Source organism: Cucumis melo, chromosome 5, assembly GCF_025177605.1.
Source record: "Cucumis melo cultivar AY chromosome 5, USDA_Cmelo_AY_1.0, whole genome shotgun sequence".
NCBI lineage: Eukaryota > Viridiplantae > Streptophyta > Magnoliopsida > Cucurbitales > Cucurbitaceae > Cucumis > Cucumis melo.
Window position 1 is genome coordinate 15,341,189 of NC_066861.1, and position 23,395 is coordinate 15,364,583.

General features: G+C 35.8%; 2 long non-coding RNA genes across 8 annotated transcripts; both read right to left on the reverse strand.

Moving 5' to 3' along the window:
• Nucleotides 1-7,264: 7,264 nt before the first annotated feature.
• Nucleotides 7,265-22,420, reverse strand: LOC127149279 (uncharacterized). 6 transcript variants are annotated; one of them, XR_007820677.1, is made up of 6 exons: nt 21,990-22,412; nt 21,800-21,884; nt 21,614-21,713; nt 21,320-21,369; nt 20,080-20,515; nt 7,265-7,292 (listed from the first exon to the last, which is right to left on the reverse strand). It is a non-coding gene; the product is annotated as an uncharacterized LOC127149279 (long non-coding RNA). The 6 variants fall into 6 exon arrangements; XR_007820678.1 differs by having other exon boundaries at nt 20,080-21,369; nt 21,990-22,420; XR_007820679.1 differs by having other exon boundaries at nt 20,080-21,369; nt 21,795-21,884; nt 21,990-22,420.
• LOC127149280 (uncharacterized) lies at nt 7,514-9,410 on the reverse strand. 2 transcript variants are annotated; one of them, XR_007820683.1, is made up of 4 exons: nt 9,192-9,410; nt 9,001-9,085; nt 8,519-8,914; nt 7,514-7,714 (listed from the first exon to the last, which is right to left on the reverse strand). It is a non-coding gene; the product is annotated as an uncharacterized LOC127149280 (long non-coding RNA). The 2 variants fall into 2 exon arrangements; XR_007820684.1 differs by having other exon boundaries at nt 9,001-9,092.
• Nucleotides 22,421-23,395: the final 975 nt, after the last annotated feature.

Sequence of the window (23,395 nt, forward strand, 5' to 3'; positions counted from 1 at the left end):
GATCTTCATACGAATCAAGTGTTGCACAACATCATATCATTTTCTATCTCATGTCATGTTTAGAAATATTCGCGCATCTACACTTACGTGCAACACTGTGCTCTATAGCTGAATTAGCTCATCGACATCACAGTTTCTAGTATTTTAACAACCATCAACAGAAAATCAACCATCTGTATATATTCTGTTTTTCGTAACACTACACAGTAAATCTCAACAAACAACATTTCGTAAATCTTTGAATAATCGAGATAAGAATCTCTTTCCCAAAAATTTTTTAGCAAATAAAATTTGATGCCTCAATTACATGTGTGATATCTTTTGTCCACGGTGAGCAACAAATTGATATCAACAAGCTTCGTCACACATCGTTTCGCCTGTCTTTGTTTTGCTATTTTTGGCCTCACTATTGCATCAAACCGTTCGTCTGTTCTTTGTCACCACCTCTGATCGGCTGTCGTAACACTCCACTGTCGATCAAGCCATTGAAGCACCGACCGAGCCGAGTGCATCAATAGAGTAGATTCTTTCGAGCTGCATGCGAGCCCCCTTTCTTTGTCTGAGTTGTATGTGTAAGCCAAGTCGTGTCGTTGCAAGTCATGTGCAAGTCGTATCCTAGCCGAGTTTCAAAATCGAGCCAACCTTATCCTCCTTTAGTCGAGCCGCGCGCGCCGTTCCCTCTTCCTTGCTGAGCCACCGGGCCACCAAGTTTATTTTAGCCTTTTCCCACCTATTTTGGAATATTATTGATAATTGTTTTTAATGGGTCTTGGGTAATACCCATGAAGGGTAAACTTTGGACACTAAATAAATTAATTTTGGATTTATGTTGAATTTTGGAATATTTTCTTGAAGGATTTTTAGTTGAATTTTGGAAGTAATTACTTGAGAAATTCTGCAACTCAACCTTATTTGTTGGTAAGTTGGAAACCCTAATTAAATTTTGGTAGATATTGGTTAACAAAATTATTAAATTAATTATGTCTGTATTAGGACTTGATTGTTTAGGAAAGCTTGGTTATAGATTTTAAAAATATTTTTGGTTAACCTAATCTCGAGGTAATAAATTCTCCTACTAGACCCTCGTACTAAAGTTAAGAGTTTGCATGTGATTTTTCTATTATGCATTGATGTAAATGCATAATGTATTGATGACGTATGATGATGACTGATAGTATGATTGAGTTATGTTGATGAAGATGATGATCGAGTTATATTAATGTTGAGGTATGAAATATTAATCTCATGATTAAGAACGTTATGATTAATATTCATGTCATGTTTATGATGTTATGAAGTGTTACATGCTATGGATAGGGTGTTCTGTTAACTTTATCTATCAGAGTTGTACCTATATGGGTGTCCCTTGGGATCACCACTTTTTTATGATTGTATGGTCTGACAAAATCACCAGTCTTATGAAATGTTATGTATATGAGTGGTCCGACGGGGTCACAATCCGATTGTCCTATTCCTTCAGGTTTATTAAAGACCAGTTTGTCCTAGGTGTGGTTTGGAGTTCACCGAAGATCAGTATTTTCCTACGCATTCCTTTAGGTTCACCAAATACCAGAGAAGTTCCTACGGGATCATTAGATTGCGCATGTTCGAGAACACGTTAGTTTAGGGGTACCTCTTTACAGGATTTTAATGGAAAGTTAACAGACACCCAACAGGACTGGTAGTAGGTCCTTTACTGAGTATATGTTTATACTCACTCTTTCTATGTTTAATTTCTCAAGTAGAGGTAGAGGTAAGGGTAGAGATTTTGTCAATTTAGTTCCAAGTCGTAGAGCAATACAATTATGTATGTGACATGTAGTATTGACCGCTTCTGCCCAAAAATATATCAGTAGAGACTTTGCATGAATCATAACTCTCGTCATCTCCTATAGTGTTCGGTTCTTCCTTTCAACGACTTTGTTATGTTGAGGAGTCATAGAAGCTAAGAATTCGTGAAATATTCCTTCTGCTTGACAAAATGCAACAAAATACTGATTTTCAAATTCTTTGACATGGTCAGTCCTAATCCTACACACATTATGATTTTTTTCACACTGAAGTTGCAAGCATAATGTCTTAAATGTTTCAAAAGTTTCTAACTTATCTATAATAAACCGTACCCAGGTGTATCATGAGTAGTCATCTATGGTCACAAGAACATACCTTTTTCCCCAAGACTGTCTACTTGCATTGGCCCCATAAAATCTAGATGTAGTAGTTCCAAAACATGCCTTAATGATCCCTGGTCATTTACCTTGTGTGAAGATTTTATTTGTTTCCCTGCAGGACATTCTGAGCAAACTAAGTCATCACACTGTTTTAACTGAGATAAGCCAAGTACAACCTTTACCTTCTATGTCTTGTAGAGTTTCGCCATACTGACATGGCCAAGTCACTTATGCCACAACATCATTTTAGCAGATCAAGATAAGTTGCATTTCAACTCTTAACTTAATTTGTCCCAATGATAACAATTATCTACAAGCCTGGTTCCAGACATAATCATTTGTTGTTCACCATCCAGAACTTTACATTTTTCTTTGGAGAACTTTACAAAATATCCTTAGCCATATAGTTGACCTCTGCTGATAATATTTGCTGATAGCCCCTTAACTAGTTTGACATTTTTTAATTTTGGTGCACTAAGTAGATCAATATTGCCTTGACCAATATCATTACCTTTAACTTCATCACCGAAGGTCAAACAAAAGTGAGTTTCCTGTCATGTGTCTCGAGCACCCACTATTAAAATAGCAATCTTCTGAGTTAGCAGTGAAGACTGTTGTAAAGACTACACAGCACTTGACACTTTCTTTTACTGTCCACTCAAATTTCTTTGGTTTTTTATCAGAGAATGGTCTTTTCATATACAATCGAGCAGACCTATTACTTTGATGTAGTTTGTAGCACTGAAGTCTGATGTGTCCAGGTTTACCACAGAAGTAACATATTTTCTTATGTGTTAAGCCACCACTTTTCTTTTCAGTCCGACAGTTTGATGATTCTGCCACATCATCTAGATATTGTTGATCAGTAGCTTGAATAAACACTGGAGCCTTCCCTTTGGATGACACTTGGTTTCTAACATAATTGAGGCCTTCACGACCACTTTTCTGCTTTCCAAGGTTGAGGACATCATCGAGACTCTATGTCCCTAAAAAAGCAGTCAAACTAATTTCATGAGGTTGTCATATTCTTTGCACACCTTTCTAAGTTCGCCCTTAAGGTCGCATATACTAATCATCAGTCGATGATTGTCATTGAAAAGTTTTAGAAATCTTTCTTGGTGTTGTATAGGGTATGCCCAGTATAACCAATGTTTATTAACTCTATGATGTAGTGGGATCCATCCAGCACTTCCATCATCTTTGTCGTAGTGGGGGCTCACACAGCACTCACAACAGCATCGTTGTCACGGAGTATACTCAATGTCAACAACGAAAAATAACCTCTGTGCACACGGTATCCTCTAGCCTCAGGCTCAAGATCTCAGTCATGTAGTCAATGAAAAATTCCATAAATCATCTAAAATATTAAAACATGTCTGCTTATTTTTATCTTGCATAAAGCTCAAAATTTATTCAGTTCGTTCGTATAAACTGTAGTTCTTAAAACAAAACTTGCTCATTAATGCTTTGCTTGAAACTCTATGGTTTAAATACTTTTCGGAGATTCAATATTCATGTGCTAGCATAAATTTTCATTAAAAAATCTAGTCTCGAAACTTATACTTGAAAATAGTCATGGAATTCAAATAATTTCAAAGCTTCATAAATAAACGTATAAAACTATTAATCATAAATATCAGTTACGAAAAATATTTTCAAAACTAGTTTTGTCATAGTCTTGAGCTAGATTCTTGGTCTGTAAGTTCGGTTTAATTCTTCTCGATCTGTCAACAACCAAAACCATGTATTAGAACCCTAGGTATTATGCTTTTCTAAAGATAGGTTTAACATGTCATACAACAGATAACGCTCATGAATTCAAAGTTTAAGAAATAGAACCATATTCCACACAACTTTCTGAATTTTTCAGATTTTTAGTACAAATTTCAAATGACCATAACTCCCTCAATACTTAATAAAAATAAGTGTTCTTTATTTCAAAATCTTCATTTTTATGTCCTCTATATTGTACCTCAATAAATATAAACCAAATTCCTAGTCGATAATCTCAGAAACACTTCGAAACAGAACCATTCTAAAATCATGCACTCTGCTACCCCTCAACATTTCCCTGCAATTTAACACTTTTTCAGTCATATGTGGCTCTCGTCTCTTTATAACAGTTATAAGAAATTGAATAAGCTTTCTGATCACATCAAATAGAGAATCTAACTCAATGAGGACACACCGAGACACTATAAAAATACCAGAGGTGTCTGATTTCACGTGGAAAGAACCTGCTCTGTCTTCTCTGTCAAATAACACCAAATTAACAATAGAATTGGCTCAAGCTCCCTTCACAAAAATCATTCAAAAATAAGTTAGCTTTCAGGAAATTCAAAGCTCACCTCTTAGTTCTTATTGAGTAGATCAAACCGAATTGAAAACTAGAAGTGTGCAGTGTGTGTCAAAGTATGCCATGGATGCAACTTCCATTGAGTTTTTCCTCTTCTTCTTCAACCTTAGAACGCAGAAATTCTGAAGTTCTAGAGAATTGATGAGGAAAATGGAGAAGAAAGGTTTAAATTGTGGTGGGTTTGAAAGAAAAAAGCGCACCGACTGTTTCCTTTTCCTTTATCCTTTTTTTTCTTTTTTTATTTTTCGTTTCAATAATTTCCTCTTTCTTGTTTTCTTTAAATTTTTAAATTCTAAAACCCAAAATTAATAAAAACCAACTTCAATTTTTATTCATCCTACTAATGTCACACCCCTCCCAGACTACCTGCTACCTTAGACCGAAAGATGGCGTGAAGCCGACGAACAACGCTTTTCTGTACCTGTATCTGTCGACTCTGCTTAAAACTTTTATGTGATGAACTTGCCAATCTAGTATATAAACTATTGTACATGCCACAAAACACAGCGGATCCTAGGCTAGTTAAACACATACATGAAGTGTACCTCAAAATTTACCGATTTCACGAGTAGTTCTTGTAACTGCATCTTCAATTCTTTTAGCTCGATTGGAGCCATTCTATACGGGGCCTGTGAAATAGGTGCTGTTTCTGGTAATAATTCAATGGTGAACTCAATCTCTCTATCAGGTGGCAAACCTGACAGATCATCTGGAAATACATCAAGAAACTCTTTCACCACAGGAACATCTTCTGGCTTTAGTTTTTCTCTCTGCACTACTACGATGTGTGCAAGAAACGCTATGCAACCCTTCCTCAGTAATTTCTCAGCTTTCAAAACTGAGATTAAACTTCTAGAAACGGCCTTCCTCATACCTCTAAAAACCATTTCAGCAAAGCCTGGTTTTCTGAAAACCACTTCCTTCCTATGGCAATCCATAGATGCATAATGAGCAAATAAGAAATCCATTCCCAAAATTACATCTAACCTTTGCAACTCTAGTGGTAGCAAGTCCACTAGCAAACTGATACCTTCTACTAAAACTTCACAATTACGTAACACCTCATTAACAAGTAAAACGTCACCAACTGGAGTGTATATAGCTAACCCCTCAGATAAAGGCTCTAGCATCCTATTCAACTTAGTCAGAAATATACTAGAAACAAAGGAATGCGTAGCACCTGGATCAAATAAAACATCTGCAGATACATTACAAATAAGAATCGTACCAGTAATAACGTCTGGTGCGTCCTCTATTAAGAATCGTACCAGTAATAATTTCTGGTGCGTCCTCTGCTTCTTGTTGAGTCATAGCATAGACTTTTCCCTGTTGCCTCGGTCTTCCAACAACTCCCTTTTGCCTTGCACCACTGGTGCCCTCTGTTGGAACCACTGAAACTCTCGATTGCTCAACTGTCTGGGACCCAACTCCCTGATCTCTCTGAACTGTCATGTTCAACTGCGGACAATCTTTCTTGAAATGTCCTGGCTGTCCGCACTGGTAACATACACCGGCACCTACCAAACACTGACCCCGATGGTTCCTGCCACAACTCGTGCATGGTATTCGCCTAACGGTACTAGCAATGGACTCCTGACCTGGTTGCGATCTTACTGTTGATCTAATGGGTTGACTAGGTATTCTCTGGCTCTGTCTCTGAAAAACACTACCATAACTCACGTTCCTCGATGCTTGGCCTCCAAAGCGATTCTTAAAATCTTGACGGCTTGAAATATTTATCCCAGGCGTGAACCTCCGCTGCTCACGGCCTCTAAATCCACTAGCTGTTGAAGTCCCACGACTAAGCTCCACTGCCAATTTCTCTTCTGTTATACTCTGCTCCACACGAAGGGCAGTCTCCACTAACTGAGAGAAATTCGTCCACTTAGCAATGGCTGTAACTGGGGTACGTATTTCAAAACGCAACCCTCTTTCAAACCTTCGGCACCTGTCACTCTCAGAAGCTATAATAACGTCAGCATACCGTGAAAGCTCGGTATACTTCCTCTCATACTCAGCCACTGAAAGTGATCCTTGTTTCAACCCCAGAAATTCATCCCTCTTGGCTTCGCAGTATGTGCTGGGATAATACTTATCTTCGAATATGCCTCTAAAAGTCTGCCAGTCTAAACCACGTGCATCACTGCGTCTTGCTAATATAGATTTCCACCATCCTTCAGCCTCTTTTTGCAACAAAAATGTGGCCAATCTAACCTTTCGCTCCTCAGGACAATTCATCACATCAAAACACTTTTCAAGCATATTCAGCCAGTTCTCTGCATCAGCTGGATCTGTGGAACCTTCAAACACTGTAGCTCCTAACTTCTTCAGTCGTTCAATTCCGTATGCCTTTTCTGGATCACTAAGCTCTGCTCTATCTGGCCTTCCTATTTCCTGCACCACCTCAAACTCCTAGGGTACTAGATTCCCCTACAGATGGACCTTGGGTAGGACCTTGCATCCCGTTCTGATTCTGCCGACGTCGTCTACCAGTACGTGGTGGCATGACTCCTATAATATGTCAACACATTAGACATACTATAAATACTTAACTCAAATGCATGATACTAAATGTCTACTCACGTATTAATAATAATTGGACTCACTTCTACCCTTACCTAGACCATACTCCACTAGTTCCCTTTAAGCTAACTTGACTTTCAATTATTTACTTTCCAGTTTCTTCTTAGAGCTAACCGCTCTACCTTAATTCCCATGAAGCAAACTGCTCTGATATCAAGTTGTCACACCCCCTCCCGGACTACCTGCTACCTTAGACCGAAAGATGGCGTGAAGCCGACGAACAACGCTTTTCTGTACCTGTATCTGTCGACTCTGCTTAAAACTTTTATGTGATGAACTTGCCAATCTAGTATATAAACTATTGTACATGCCACAAAACACAGCGGATCCTAGGCTAGTCAAACACATACATGAAGTGTACCTCAAAATTTACCGATTTCACGAGTAAACCTAAAGACACCTTAAACAAAATATAACCAACAAAATTTACACAACTACAGCTCCTAAAGCTTATACAAACTGTGGAGTATCTATAACATACAAGGGTGTGAATACATCACAACACAACAGACTTTATGCCCAACTCAAAACACGTACTGGCAATCGATAATGAAGCTTCCGCAGACTAAGGCAGTCTATCAGGCACCGGGAAGTCGATCTCTACCTGGAAAATGGGTAAAACATTTTGGAAAAGGTGAGCTATGAAGCTCAGTGAGTGACTCAGTTTAAAACTATGAATTTAAAGATAAGAGCACGTGAAAACTTTACACATATAAATCTGTTTATACAAGTCGTAAATGTAAATGTGTAATAGTAAGAATAGCTTCCTTAAATACTCAGCATGTTCATCATTGAAATCTAGCAAGGCATATCAAGTATATCGAAGCATTTTAACTAACATGACGAATCTACGTTGTGTAGGGTACACCTAGTACAACAACGTTTACAAGCACTATGATGTAGTGGGGCCCGCCCAACACTCCCATCGTCTTTGTCGTAGTGGGGCCCGCCCAGTACTCACGACAGCATCGTTGTTACGGAGTACACTCAACGTCAACAACGAAATCTAACCAGTGTGCACACGGTAATCTCTAGCCTCAGGCTCAAGATCTCAGTCATGTAGTTAATGAAAATTTCATAAATCATCATAAAATATTAAAACATGCCTGCTTATAAATTTTACAAAAAGCTCGAACTTTACTCAGCTCTTTCGTGAAAAATTGTAGTTCTTAAAACAAAACTTCATACTAATTCATGCTTTGCTTAAAATATTGTGGTTTAAATACTTTCCAAACATTTAATATCTACGTGCTAGCATAAATTTCTTTAAGAAATCTAGTCTCCAAATGTATACTTGAAAATAGTCATGAAATTCAAATACCTTTCATGGCTTCGTAAATAAACATTTATCGCATTCAATCATAATAACAATTATTGAAAATATTTCAAAGTTGGTTTTGTCACTCACAGTCTTGGGCTAGATCCTTGGTCCATAAGCTCGGTTTAATTCTTCTCGGCCTGCCAACAACCCAACCGAGTATTAAAACCCTAAACATTCTGGTTTCCTAAAGATATACATAACATGTCGCACCAAAGATGACGCTCACGAAAACAAAGCTTAAGAAATAAAATCCTATTTCAACAATTCTCTAAAATTTCCAGATTTCTAACATAAACTTCAAAGGACTATAACTTTCTCAATACTTAACCAAAATGAGTGTTCTTTATATCAAACTCTTCATTTTGAGATCCTCTAAAACTTACCTGAAGACATATAAATCTGATTCCCCGTGCATAAACACATATAACCCTCAAAACAGAACCACTTCCAGAATCGCGCGCACACGACCTCTTTAACTTGTTCCTACAATTTAACCAATTGTTAGTCATTTTTGGTTTACAATTGCTTCATGAAAGTTGTAGTAAATTGAATAAGCTTTCCAACCATACCAAATAGAGATTCTAACTCCACCGATACACTCTGAAATACAAGAAAAACCAGAGACCTCCTGATTTCGAGTGAAAACCAACTGCCCTGTTTTCTTCATCAAAAAACACCAAATGAATATCCGAATTTGCTCCAACGTTCTTCATAAAGTTTGTTTAAAAATGAGTTAACTTTCAGTAAATGTAAATCTCACCTCTTAATTCCTTTTGAAGAGTTCAAACCGAATTAAAAACCAGTGATGTGCAGAATGAACTAAAATTCAACCATTGATACACTTTGCTTGAGTTCTCCTCCTCTTCTTCAACCTAAAAATTCTAGTAAAATTTCTCTTCTTCTTCCAAACTCTCTCTTAGAAGTTCTCTGCAAATTGAAGAAGGAAAAAGAAAAAAAAAATAAAGGGAACTTGGATGTCTTCAAAATCTTCGCGGTGAAGGGAAGAGAAGAAGAAGAAGAAAAGAGAAAATGAAATTTTCTTCTCCTTTTCTTTCTTTTGTCCTTTCTTTTCTTTCTTTTATTTAATTAATTTAATAAAACTATTTAATATATAAATATATATATTTATATTTACACTTAATTTCCATTTTCTTTTTCTTTTTTTTTCCACATTTAAAGAAATTAAACCAAGAAAATATCGGGTTTACAACTAATATGTGAATGAGCAAATAATAGAAGGATGTCTCGGGTTTAACACCAACACTGGTAGAGGCGGATCCACAATGACAACAAAGCGCCATCATGATGATTTTTTATTGTTCGAGGTGTTGGGCAACATGGCAAGATGAAAATTGATGGAATCAAAAGAAAACCAAGGAAAATTGGCTACTTACCCACAAGTGACGACGAATGAACAATGGTCAATTGAACGAGCAGATGAAACTAATATGGTTGTCATGAAGGCAGATCTGAACGATACAAAACCAAGGGTGCTTACGCGAACAACCTATCAAAATCTAAGACGATGGGCGGACTTATAAGAATGGAGTATAACTTATCTCGATCCCTTCTCCCCAAAGAGAAAAACATTGTAATCAATTGAATTTTTATTGAATGGCTCTGATACCAATTGCTCAAGTAGAAATTAAATGTAGAAACTAAAAGATAAGGTTATATTTGATATGTTAGGATATAACCCATATCATATCAATTACAATAGTTAAAAAAAATATATCAAAAGAAAGAAAGGATAACAATAAATAAACCATAGGATAAAAAGAAAGATAAGGATTTGGATATTCTTGAGAATAATTTTACTAGGATTTATGGATGTCAGAACAATAACTACAGAGTATACTATAATAATTACATAGCATACTTATCATTTTAACTAGGGATGAGAATACACAAAGTTGAAAAAACGTTTCTTTTTTAGAAATAACAAATAGAGTTCTTCTCTGTGAAGACTTCTTACGAATTTTGTAAGTAGGACCTACGAGTTTATGAGAGTTTAAGGATGACTAATTAAATTTAGAATTAGTATAAAGAGGAGAAGGAATCAAATTAAAGAGAAAGAGATCAAAAGAGAAAGATGTTACTCTAAGATTTTGATAAGGAAAGTATTTATGTGTTGTCTTGTTAAAGAATCACTAGGTAAGAAGAAAATCTTTAGGAAGCTAGGTGTTATGAAGAAAGGGACTTGAGTAGTGTGTGATTTTCTAAAAGTGTTTAAAAATTCTAAAGCTTTCATCTTAATGTCTTGTTGATCTATAATGATGTTCATGTGTTAATGTTATAAAATAATGATTTTGAAAGAAAGCCTATCTTATGTTTAATGATTACTTTGTGTGCTATATTTGTTGTAAACCATTAGCCTTATTTCTATCAATGTGATAACTATTATGTTCACATAAGGTGTAAAGGAAACCATGTAAAAAAGGACTGCCTGGTGGATTGAAGCTGGCCAATGTATAAAAGGAGCGCATTGAGCTTAACGATATGAACAATAGAAAGTGAACAAGAAAATTCTCTAAGGGATGTTGTTGATGAAAAGGACATTGCGATAGTCTATGTGTGGGAATGGTTCATGTTCTTGCAAGAAATGAATATGTAAGACTAATGTTTGATTCTATTTTATGAAATAAGCTGATTAAAGCCATGCTTATGAAAATAATTTTATTGTTATATGCCAAAAGGTTTTCAAAACTAATACTCACTAACTTTTGACTTATGTTTTAAGTACCTCCCCCCTAGGTTTTCAAGCCTTAATGCTAAGTCTGGAAGGGAAGCTGAACAAGGAGTTCTAAGTTTTACTCCATAGTTTATGTATTTAAGGAATAATGTAACATGTGAACTTGGAACGTGTATTTATAAGGAATAGAAGAAGTCTTTTGTTACTAATATCTTGCATCTGATATCTCTTGTCACCTAATGACTAAGTAATTGCATTAAAATAATTGAATTGGAAATAGGCATCTAAGCTAAAGCTCAAGTGTTTAAGCTAGGGATTCAGGAGTTCCACAATGGAGGCGCTAGGTCTGCTCAAATTGTGTTGCGTGCCGCATTACGAGGTTAGGATGCGTGCGAGGTGTGGTGTGACGGTTTCTTAAAACTCTAATTTAATTTAATTAGGTAAATGCATGTTAATTTCTAATAGGATTAGATGAAATTAGGATAAAATTGATCCGATTTCTGCTAGGCATGTCTACCGTATCTATAAAAATATTAATCTAACGCAAATTAACTTCGAATTAAAACTATAGCTTATGAGAGGAATATATATGTAAATATGATTCAAATACAGACTGAAATAAATAAAACTACATGTTTGACTTGTACATTAATGGTAATAATCGATATGGAGTCGATAGGGACATCGAAGTGATATGAATGAAACTCTTTCTTATTTTTGTTTTTGTTTTTGTTTTTATTTTTATTTGTTAGAGAAGATTCCTTCTATTTTTGTTTACTTCATTTTACATTTAATGTGAAAACATGTGCATGCTTTATATAAATATCCTAATGTTTCAACTCTGGAGCATTCTTGTTCCAAGGAAAGCAAGTAACGTAGGCTTCAAAGTGTTGCAAACATGGGCCACTTGCATAAACGAGCCATCTGCAATTCGTGAAAGTCTTTCCATCTCTTTTAAAGTCATAAATGGTGAAGTAGTGGGGCTGACCCTTAACCCATTCGAAGACAATAAAATAATGTCGTTCCCCAGACGTTGGGTCTAAAGTTAAATGAGTAACTTTTATCTGAAGATACAACATTAACTCCCAAGTCAGAATGCCTAAAAGAGGGCCACCCACTTCGTTAACAATAGTGACTGTAGTTTCTAGTAAAAGTGAGATCAATTCATCTATGGCATGTAGGCTGAAGGGTAGTAACAAGAACGACACTGAGAATGCAAGTGCTAAAGATAAAGTCATTTTACCAATGAAAAAGATAAAGAACTATTACAATATAATTATATATCAACTACTTGTTTTTATTTTAAAGTTCCTCGATTGCAAAGAGGATATAATAAAAAATTTCATATAGGGAAGTTTGACCGTGTTGTAGGAAACTGCACTACTAGAAAGTTTCCCTAAAAAGATTGTTAATTATAATTGTAAGTTAGATATCAATCTACATTTATCACAAATAATTATAAGGAGGAAGTATGAGAATTATTTAAAACCCATAACAGATTCTATGTAACTACAAGTTAACATTTCACATTCACGCACAATTAATAATAAAACAAAAGTAAAGTAAAGTAAGAAATATATGTTAAAATTGGATAATTTATTTCATAATTAATGTTATAATTACTGCTTGTTACCCTACATCCACATAATTAATTAAAACAAATTAGAGAGATAAATGAGAAGAAATCCAGTTTTTGTGCACAATGAACTCTATAACTACAAGTTATAGCCTTCTGTTTCTTTATTTTGTTTTTCTTCTTCTACTTCTTTTTTTTAAAAAAAAAATGAGTTTATTATTTAAGTAAGAAAATACAGAAAATGGGATAAAAGTAAAAGTTAGAAACTTAATCAAATACTTAAAAGGAAAAAGCCCAATACAAATGGGGTGTTTAGCAAGCCAAATGACGTCCCAAGAATTCAGAATGTCTAAAACTCATTTTGAGCGTCGGCTTTGGTACATATAACTTCTTAATTCTTAGTTGATGATAATTTGATCTCAAATCAATCTTTGAGAACAAAGAGGTATCCTCTAACTTAGTAAACAAATCTCTTAATGTCACGCCTCGCCTCACTAGCCACTTCATGAAACCAAAAGAAGATATGCCGCCTAGACACCCAATGTGTACCTCTCTACGAGATAACAAGTTGAATGCCTAGTAAGCAGAACTTCTCAAACCAATCTCCAGCACAAAGTTCCAACTTTGGACTCAGGATTAGAACTTTACACGTGTCCTCTTATCTTTTTGGGAATCTAAACTCTTCTTCACTTTCTCCTTCTTGGGAAACTAAACTCTTTTCCCACCTTCTTCTTCCTTGCCTTCTCTTTTCCGCGATAGACCACAACCACTCACTTCTTTTCTGACTTCGTTTCCCATTACTTCACTAAATTTTCTAACTCTTCTTACGATAAAACTCCTTTGCTGCAACAACTCTCCCTCCATCGCCTCCATCGACTTCCTTCCATTTGAATTATATCCTTAGAATGATCAATATTTTCATTTTAGAAGGATTAGCCCACTCCTCGACGTCTTTCTTCTTCAACAGGACTCTTTTTTGAATTTGGGGCTTATACCCAATACATGGTAATTAATAATTATTATGGATCGTTAACTTGTCAAGTTGTTGCCAATCATTGCCTAAACATAGAACACCATCTTTCTTTCTAACAAACAAAAACTAGTGCACCACATATAGGAACACCAAGTCAAATGTACCCTTTATCTACTAGTTTTTGTGTTGGGTTTTTAACTCCCTACACTCCATTAAAGTCATTCCTCAGTCCTTATCATAATTATCTTGTATAACTTACATACCAACAACAATTTCTTGATCCAATCATGTCATGCCCCGCCCTAACTTCCGCTTCATGCTATCAGCTGAGGGCGTGTTGCCTAGACATCTGTCGCGTATTCCTCTGCGAGATGACGCACCAAACACCTTGTAAGCAAAACACCAAACATCCTTCATAAGTTTCTTCGTAAAGTTCTTTACTTGAACCTTACAGACATTTACAACACTTTGCACTTCGCCTAGCTCTTAACATCTAACTCTAAACAACTTTAGCTTCTAGGCGATAAGCACAAAAGATAAAATATGGCGATATAAAAACAACTTCCTCTCTTATTAAGTTAACACTTTACACAGAGTTCTCAAATTACAAATACATTCATTTTCTTTCTTACATAAAATTAAACCAAGTCTGATCTTCACGTCCTTCTTCTTCCACCAAGGTACTGCCTCTTCACATTTAACCCACGTCACGTGAGTTACTGAGGATATCCACCAGCGTCTCGTCATATTTAATCTTTCTCGTACCTAGAATTCACATTCAACCAGCGTCTCATCAAATTCAATCTTTTCTCCAACCTAGGATTCACATTCAACCAGCGACTCATTATCATTCCTTACTTAGACATGAGATTCACATTCAACCAGCATCCAACGTCAAGCTTTCATCACCACTCGCCCTGAACTCAGATTCACCCTTCATCGAGACTTGGGATTCATACCCAACCAGCATCACATGACTTATCTAGGATTTCCACCAGCATCTTGTAATATATCATACCACATCACAATGCACAAACCACACGATTAATAACAAGGAAGTATTAGCTCATTGCTTACACCTAACAAAGATTATCACAGAAATAGCAAAGTCATGCAATAAGCATAAACACGAGGTCACGAAAGAATACTTGTAACACAACACTTATAAAACATTTATTTCCAAAACGAGGATCATATAACAACCATTCAATCGTACAGAAATACTCGTTTTACTTTAGGAAGAATCATTCACAACATTTATTCATAAACTCGTATTCAAGCATAAAAAACATTTAAACATAAATACAGTTTAGAAACCACTTTAAAAATCTATTTTGTCACTCACAAATGTTTGATCATCATAAGTGACCATCACAAAAATACTTAGCCTCAACTCCTTCCTTCTTTGCTTTCAACTTTCTCTTCTCGTATAGTGGTTCTCTCAATCGACCGTTTTAGCATTCAAAACTTCCTCTCGTCATTTTCATTAGAAAATCTATCATTTTTTGGAAAATTGTTTTTTCCTTTGACCTTTGGCCTTATTTATAATGATCTTTCATATCGAAGGATCACTTTCACACTTTACACGTGTCTCCTTACCGATTCGTCATGCTTACAACCAACCCAAACCTGACACGTAGGCTAAAATGCAAGCGGTGGTTGGGCGTTCCTTTGAAATGCCAACCTTCGGCCTTGGAAATCCAAACTCTTTAATTGCCTGACTCTATCTTCTCGAGAAGCAACAGACATTTACTTTCCTCAGGCAATTGTGTAGTCTTGTCAACAGGATACCTACTTCTCGTCACGCTCACTTAAGCTAGGCAATTCTTCCCACATTACTATGTTAAACGCCTAGCTTTTGGCATCCAATGCATGCTTCTTCCTTGCCAGCTACTCTTATCGCGTCGCTTACCTTAACGCGATAGAACTTAGACTCAAATATTTCTCTTCTCATCACCTTTTCTTTTATCACATCCTTCTTCACAGGATGCCCCGTACTTACACTTATCCGAGACAACTTCCCAGGAAGCCTCATTTTCAAGAGGACTCCCTTTTTCTAAATTAGGGCCTCCCTAGGACATAATTGACTCACAAAAATTCTACCCAACTTGTGGATGTAGTTTTCAACTTCAACTTTATTAACCACACATTCTGAACCACCGAGATTGTCATGTGTTCTCTTAATAGATTGCATGAGTCGTCAGCCATAATGGGCATGCTTCCATGCATCTTCCTCAGCCAACTCTAACTCATGCTGTCTTTTCTATGCATATTCTCGAAAATTCCAAAGCTCTTGTGTCACACCCCCTTCTAGACCACCTCCTCTCGATCCGAGAAACGACGTGAAGTCAATCAATATTGTTCTCTTCTCGACGATAGAAATTCACACAGAAGAAAATAACACAACTTTAGAGAAAGATATGATGAAAGGACTCAAGTGCAGCCCCTTTTACAAGATATTTCAAGATAAGCCTTGCATAGACTAATAATACAAACCATAGTTTCCTTAAATACGATCCAACCCTCACTACCCATGACTCAAAACTCACCATAACTTAGGGATATTTAGAAGAGTGTATGTACATAAAAGTACAAATAAACCAACAACTTACTAAAGAAAAGAGAGGATCAAATAGCAAAAATGATAGCAACGTATCAGGCCCTAGAAATACAATCTTTACTAGGGGTATACATAATTCGGGTTGGAGAAAAATTATGGACCAAACCAAAGCACCTGGGTTGGCCAAAAAAATAAACCCTATTGGTTCAATATGCAAGTGTCAACCGAACCCAAACAATTAGGGTATGGCTAGGTTGAGTTGGCGAGATGGCTTTTTTTCATCTCTCCATAATTTCGACAAATTTTTATATTGTTTTTCAATCTGCAAGATAAACAAATTGTCATTCAAGGTGCAAAGTGACATATATACATATATATATATCCTTATAATTAATTTTTCAGTATGAAATTTGATTGTTATCTGATTATCATTTGATTACCTTATATCGTTTTTTATTAATTAGTTAATTGATTATGATAGTCATCTGATTGTCGTATGAATACTTTTCAATTAGTGAATAATTTTGCGTAGCTTTTATCGTAAATTCATAAATATGAGAGTATACAACTTGCATAAGTCTTCATGCCTATTTTACCTTGTTTTTAGTGTTTTATCGCAGAATTATAAAGAAAAGAAGAAAGACAGTGAATCATAGATGAGTCTGTGCTACGCAATAGAAGGCTTTTCTGGTGATTATACATCTCTAGACGAGGAATCACATCATCACGCAATGAAGATTCACTGAAAGACAAGAATGATAGTTGGAGTTGATGTGACTTGACAAGGTTACTTTTAGCGCTGACATGTATAAAGGAATAAAACCTTCCTGCCCAAAGTAACCTATAAAAGAGCTCTATCGCTACATGTAAATAGTCTAATCTGAATGGACCAAAACCTAGAGAGCTCATGAGAGACGACGGAAAGGACTAGTCTTTCTACCTTCCATGAAACATTTCTTCCCTCTTCTTTGATCAACTATAAGTGAGAGCTTAGAGAAAACTAGAGAGATATCAATCATCTTCTTCCCCTTAATTGTAAAAGAGCCAAGGAATCCTTGTGCATTATGCAGCTTGGCTCACTCTTTCTTACTTTCCATTTTGTACTTTCATTGTAATGTATTATTTTTTATATTATATAGTAGCCAAAGGCGTACATTCATAAGTACACTGCATATTTATCCCTTTTCAATCTGTCATGTCTTCACTGTTCATTTTTCAAAGTGTTATAAGTAGTTTAGGCTTGTGATAAGTTCTTGATAACAAATCCAACTTATAAGGTTTATCGCATTAGTTGAGCTTAACCTCATCACTTGGCCAGCATCTATCGCCAACTACTTGAGAGAGTAAGTAGCAAGGTCATAGCTAATGCGCACAGGAAGGAGTTTAGAGACAAACTCCATCCTACGGATTAAACCTGCATCATTTGTGTCCCGAAAGGGAAACAAGTGTGGTAACTTGACACCATGAGGTTGTCACCATTAAAAGAGAGGTAATACAAGTCTTATAAGTAACAACTTCTAGATCACTATCGCTTAAGTAAGCTTTATCATTTGTATCACGAGAGGCAAACAAGTGTGGCATTTAAGGTACTAAGAGGTGTTCGCCTTAATTTAAAGATGGTTAACATATCCTTATCGCATTCAAGGACTACCGCATGGCTTAGTCGCCTAACAACACGGAGATGTTCCTTTACACCTTCTTAACACAAGTTAGTTCAATGTCCATATTCTCATCACTTTATGCCACCTTTCACAGAATCTCTAGTATAGATATTACGTTCAGTACATATACATACTTTTACTTTATACTATATAGAGTTTGTATACTGCCTAGATGAGAAGTAAGCTTTATAACTAAGGTTTGATAGAAATTCCCTAACTTCGACCTTGGCTTACCAAAGAAACCTATTGTTTCGTCTATAATAGGACAAGCGATAGGAAAACTTGTACTACATGTTTATCATTTGTGAATCAGCAAGCACTTTTTATCTCATAATCCTATCCTAATCGCCTACTAAGTCTATTACTTATAACTTATATGACATAACCATGAACAAACATTGCACACAATCCCAAAAAACAATGGGCATTCGTTACGACAATGTAGTAATGTCACACTAATAAATCCTAAGACATGAGTTGCTTTGCTAGAAATACTTACTAGTGAAGGTGTGATGCAAAGAGTTTTTTCTAAGTTTTGGCATACTTGTTTTAGTAAGCATGTTTTGGTTTTAAAAGTTGTCACTCATGGGGCTTTATAGCTCACCCTTTGATGTTTTATTTTTCTTACAAGGTAGAGTTGTAGTCTTGGTGCCTGACAAAAGTCTGCTCACTCTGCTAGAAGTTGGAATTAGGATTTTTTAGTACAACTCATTTCATTTTTGTGCATGATGGTCTGTAACTAAGAGTAGGTTTATTCTTAATTGTGGTATCTGTAATTGACTAGTAAGAACCACTTGAGTTGAATTTGTAAAGCTATAGTTTTGTGTTGTTGAGACTCTGATTTCATGATTTTATGTTTACATAAGACTTGATTAAACAGGTTGTCCATTGGTTGGATGCCCTAAAGCTGTTTAGTCGCATATTTTCAGGTTGTAGATGTTTTCCGATTGTGTATATTTACAAAAAGATAGTTTAAGTTTAGGTTAAGAAAGGTCGATAGGCATCGTTAGAAGGAGAACAATATTGGTCAACTTCACGCTGCTGTTTCGAGCCTAGTGAGGAGGGGCTCCAGGATGAGGTGTCCCTATCAACTTTATGCTTTTTATGTATTATATATTGAAAATCTAATTAAATTCCAAAAATGGTAGTTAATCCAATTGTTAATGCATCTCTTAGCTCTCTTTACCCTTACGTTCAAATCTCATCTCATGTAAATATCTTTTAAAAAAATTTCTTACTTGATAAAGCCCTCTGTCGATAAAATTTTTAAATCTATCATTGTAAGTAGATATTTTGTTTCGATGTTTATGAATATTAGAGGTCCATTTAATTTAGTTCTAATTTCTTGTTTTCAGTTTCTAGTTTCTTAAGAATTAGAAGCAAAGATGTGTATTTGGTAATTGTTTTCTTTTTCTTATTCTTAGTGTTGAAATATAATTTAGTTATATAATATAAATAATACATAATATATCGTAAGTCCTAAATCAAGCACAATATACCATGCACCTGTACATATTTTTAAATATTATAAAAAAAAACTCACCTTATTTGATATAAATCGATATGCACTCAAGATTAATAAGAATAATAAAAGATGTTTGAATTAATGGGCTTGGCCCTTAGAGTACTTTTGGAAAAAATATGGAAGATTTTCCTTTTTCCTAAATCTTTTCCATTTTTACTTCTTATTATATTCTATTAATTTATTCTCCCTCCTTGTACCTATAGTATTCATTCATTAGAAAAACAATAAAACTAAAATCATCGTGGTTTTTCTCCCGATTCTCAGGTTTCCACGTAAGCCTTGCTTTCGTGTTTATTGTTTTCAATATGTCATCAAAGCAAAGCAACAACGAAACCCTAGAAAAAAATTTAGGACGAACTCAGACAAAACTAGCCGCCGACACTGTCATCGTTGCTGCCACCGTAGACGTCATCATGAAAAGTTACTCCAAATGCTTCAGAAACTGTCGATCTACACAGTGGGACCACCCTCGCTTCCAATCATCCGCAATCCCATGCACCGCCCATGCCCTCCAGTTATGGATAGATACCACAAAAGTTATCAGATCTGTCCGTTCGCGTGCTACTGTCTGTCGACCTTTTGCAACAACCCTTTCATGAGACTGATGGTATCAATAACAGATCGAGGTTTGAAGCGGGTGTCACACCCCCTCCCGAACTACCTGCTACCTTAGACCGAAAGATGGCGTGAAGCCGACGTACAACGTTATTCTGTACCTGTATCTGTCGACTCTGCTTAAAACTTTCATGTGATGAACTTGCCAATCTAGTATATAAACTATTGTACATGCCACAAAACACATCGGATCCTAGGCTAGTCAAACACAGCTAGTCAAACACATACATGAAGTGTACCTCAAAATTTACCAATTTCACGAGTAAACCTAAAGACACCTTAATCAAAATATAACCAACAAAATTTACACAACTACAGCTCCTAAAGCTTATACAAACTGTGGAGTATCTATAACATACAAGGGTGTGAATACATCACAACACAACAGACTTTATGCCCAACTCAAAACACGTACTGGCAATCGATAATGAAGCTTCCGCAGACTAAGGCAGTCTATCAGGCACCGGGAAGTCGATCTCTACCTGGAAAATGGGTAAAACATTTTGGAAAGGGTGAGCTATGGAGCTCAGTGAGTGACTCAGTTTAAAACTATGAATTTAAAGATAAGAGCACGTGAAAACTTTACACATATAAATCTGTTTATACAAGTCGTAAATGTAAATGTGTAATAGTAAGAATAGCTTCCTTAAATACTCAGCATGTTCATCATTGAAATCTAGCAAGGCATATCAAGTATATCGAAGCATTTTAACTAACATGACGAATCTACGTTGTGTAGGGTACACCTAGTACAACAACGTTTACAAGCACTACGATGTAGTGGGGCCCGCCCAGCACTCCCATCGTCTTTGTCGTAGTGGGGCCCGCCCAGCACTCACGACAGCATCGTTGTTACGGAGTACACTCAACGTCAACAACGAAATCTAACCAGTGTGCACACGGTAATCTCTAGCCTCAGGCTCAAGATCTCAGTCATGTAGTTAATGAAAATTTCATAAATCATCATAAAATATTAAAACATGCCTGCTTATAAATTTTACACAAAGCTCGAACTTTACTCAGCTCTTTCGTGGAAAATTGTAGTTCTTAAAACAAAACTTCATACTAATTCATGCTTTGCTTAAAATATTGTGGTTTAAATACTTTCCAAACATTTAATATCTACGTGCTAGCATAAATTTCTTTAAGAAATCTAGTCTCCAAATGTATACTTGAAAATAGTCATGAAATTCAAATACCTTTCATGGCTTCGTAAATAAACATTTATCGCATTCAATCATAATAACAATTATGGAAAATATTTCAAAGTTGGTTTTGTCACTCACAGTCTTGGGCTAGATCCTTGGTCTATAAGCTCGGTTTAATTCTTCTCGGCCTGCCAACAACCCAACCGAGTATTAAAACCTTAAACATTCTGGTTTCCTAAAGATATACATAACATGTCGCACCAAAGATGACGCTCGAAAACAAAGCTTAAGAAATAAAATCCTATTTCAACAATTCTCTAAAATTTCTAGATTTCTAACATAAACTTCAAAGAACTATAACTTTCTCAATAATTAACCAAAATGAGTGTTCTTTATATCAAACTCTTCATTTTGAGATCCTCTAAAACTTACCTGAAGACATATAAATCTGATTCCCCGTGCATAAACACATATAAGCCTCAAAACAGAACCACTTCCAGAATCGCGCGCACACGACCTCTTTAACTTGTTCCTACAATTTAACCAATTTTTAGTCGTTTTTGGTTTACAATATCTTCATGAAAGTTGTAGTAAATTGAATAATCTTTCGAACCATACCAAATAGAAATTCTAACTCCACCGATACACTCTGAAATACAAGAAAAACCAGAGACCTCCTGATTTCGAGTGAAAACCAACTGCCCTGTTTTCTTCATCAAAAGCACCAAATGAAAATCCGAATTTGCTCCAACGTTCTTCATAAAGTTTGTTTAAAAATGAGTTAAAGTTCATTAAATGTAAATCTCACCTCTTAATTCCTTTTGAAGAGTTCAAACCGAATTAAAAACCAGTGATGTGCAGAATGAACTAAAATTCAGCCATTGATACACTTTGCTTGAGTTCTCCTCCTCTTCTTCAACCTAAAAATTCTAGTAAAATTTCTCTTCTTCTTCCAAACTCTCTCTTAGAAGTTCTCTGCAAATTGAAGAAGGAAAAAGAACAAAAAAATAAAGGGAACTTGGATGTCTTCAAACTTGGCGGTGAAGGGAAGAGAAGAAGAAGAAGAAAAGAGAAAATGAAATTTTCTTCTCCTTTTCTTCTTTTTGTCCTTTCTTTTCTTTCTTTTCTTTAATTAATTTAATAAAACTATTTAATATATAAATATATATATTTATATTTACACTTAATTTCCATTTTTTTTCTTTTTTTTTTCCACATTTAAAGAAATTAAACCAAGAAAATATCGGGTTTACAGCGGGTGAGTCTTTGGTACATTCTAAGCCAATGAGTTGTTGATGTATTCCAAGAACCTGATAATTAGGCTTTCTAATGTGCCTTCAAATTATATAACTAACTTTGTTGCCTTTAGTGCTTGATCCATGAACCATGATAATGAGAAGAATATAGTGGGAAACCAATTCTCGTTTGTGTGCACTACAAGAAACAATGGCATAGCAAGGATCAGTGTTGGAAAGGTCATGGTCGGTCCCCAATAGGTAACAAACATTCCTCCAACGAGCAACAAAACTTAGGGCATACAGATGTAAGGGAGATTGCCCGTACCTCTCAACCAACTGGCTCTAATGCTAGTCAGATCAACTCTCCTACTCGAGGTCCCATTGCTTAGCCACGTATGCCTCAATCTCTTGGCCTTATTAGTGTTGATAGGAAGAATCCCTAGATTTTGGACTCGATGGCCATAGATCACTTGACAGGTTTTTCGAAGAACTTTGTCTCTTATACCCCCTATGTCGGTAATAAGAAAATTTGGATAGTCGTTGGCTCTTTAGCACCGATTGCTGGCAAAGGACAAATAGTTCTCTTTGACGGTTTCTCTCTAGAATGTTTTCTATGTGCCTAAGCTTTCTTATAATTTATTATCTATCAATAAGATCACCCGTGAGCTGCACTGTAAAGCTACTTTCTTACTTGAAATTGTTTGCTTTTAGGACTTGAGTTCGGCAAGGATGATTGGCACTCCAGCATAGCAGGGAACTTTACATCCTTGATGATGATACCTCTGATAGTAGTATCTCTAGGACTAGTTTATTGTCGTCCTATTTCAGCACTTCTGAACATGACTTTATGTTGTGGCATTTTCAGTTGGGTCACCCGAACTTTACTTATATGAAAATTTTGTTTCCCTATCTTTTTTCTAAAATATCTGTCTCCTCGTTATCTCGTAATGTGAGCATTTAGGAAAAACAACATCAG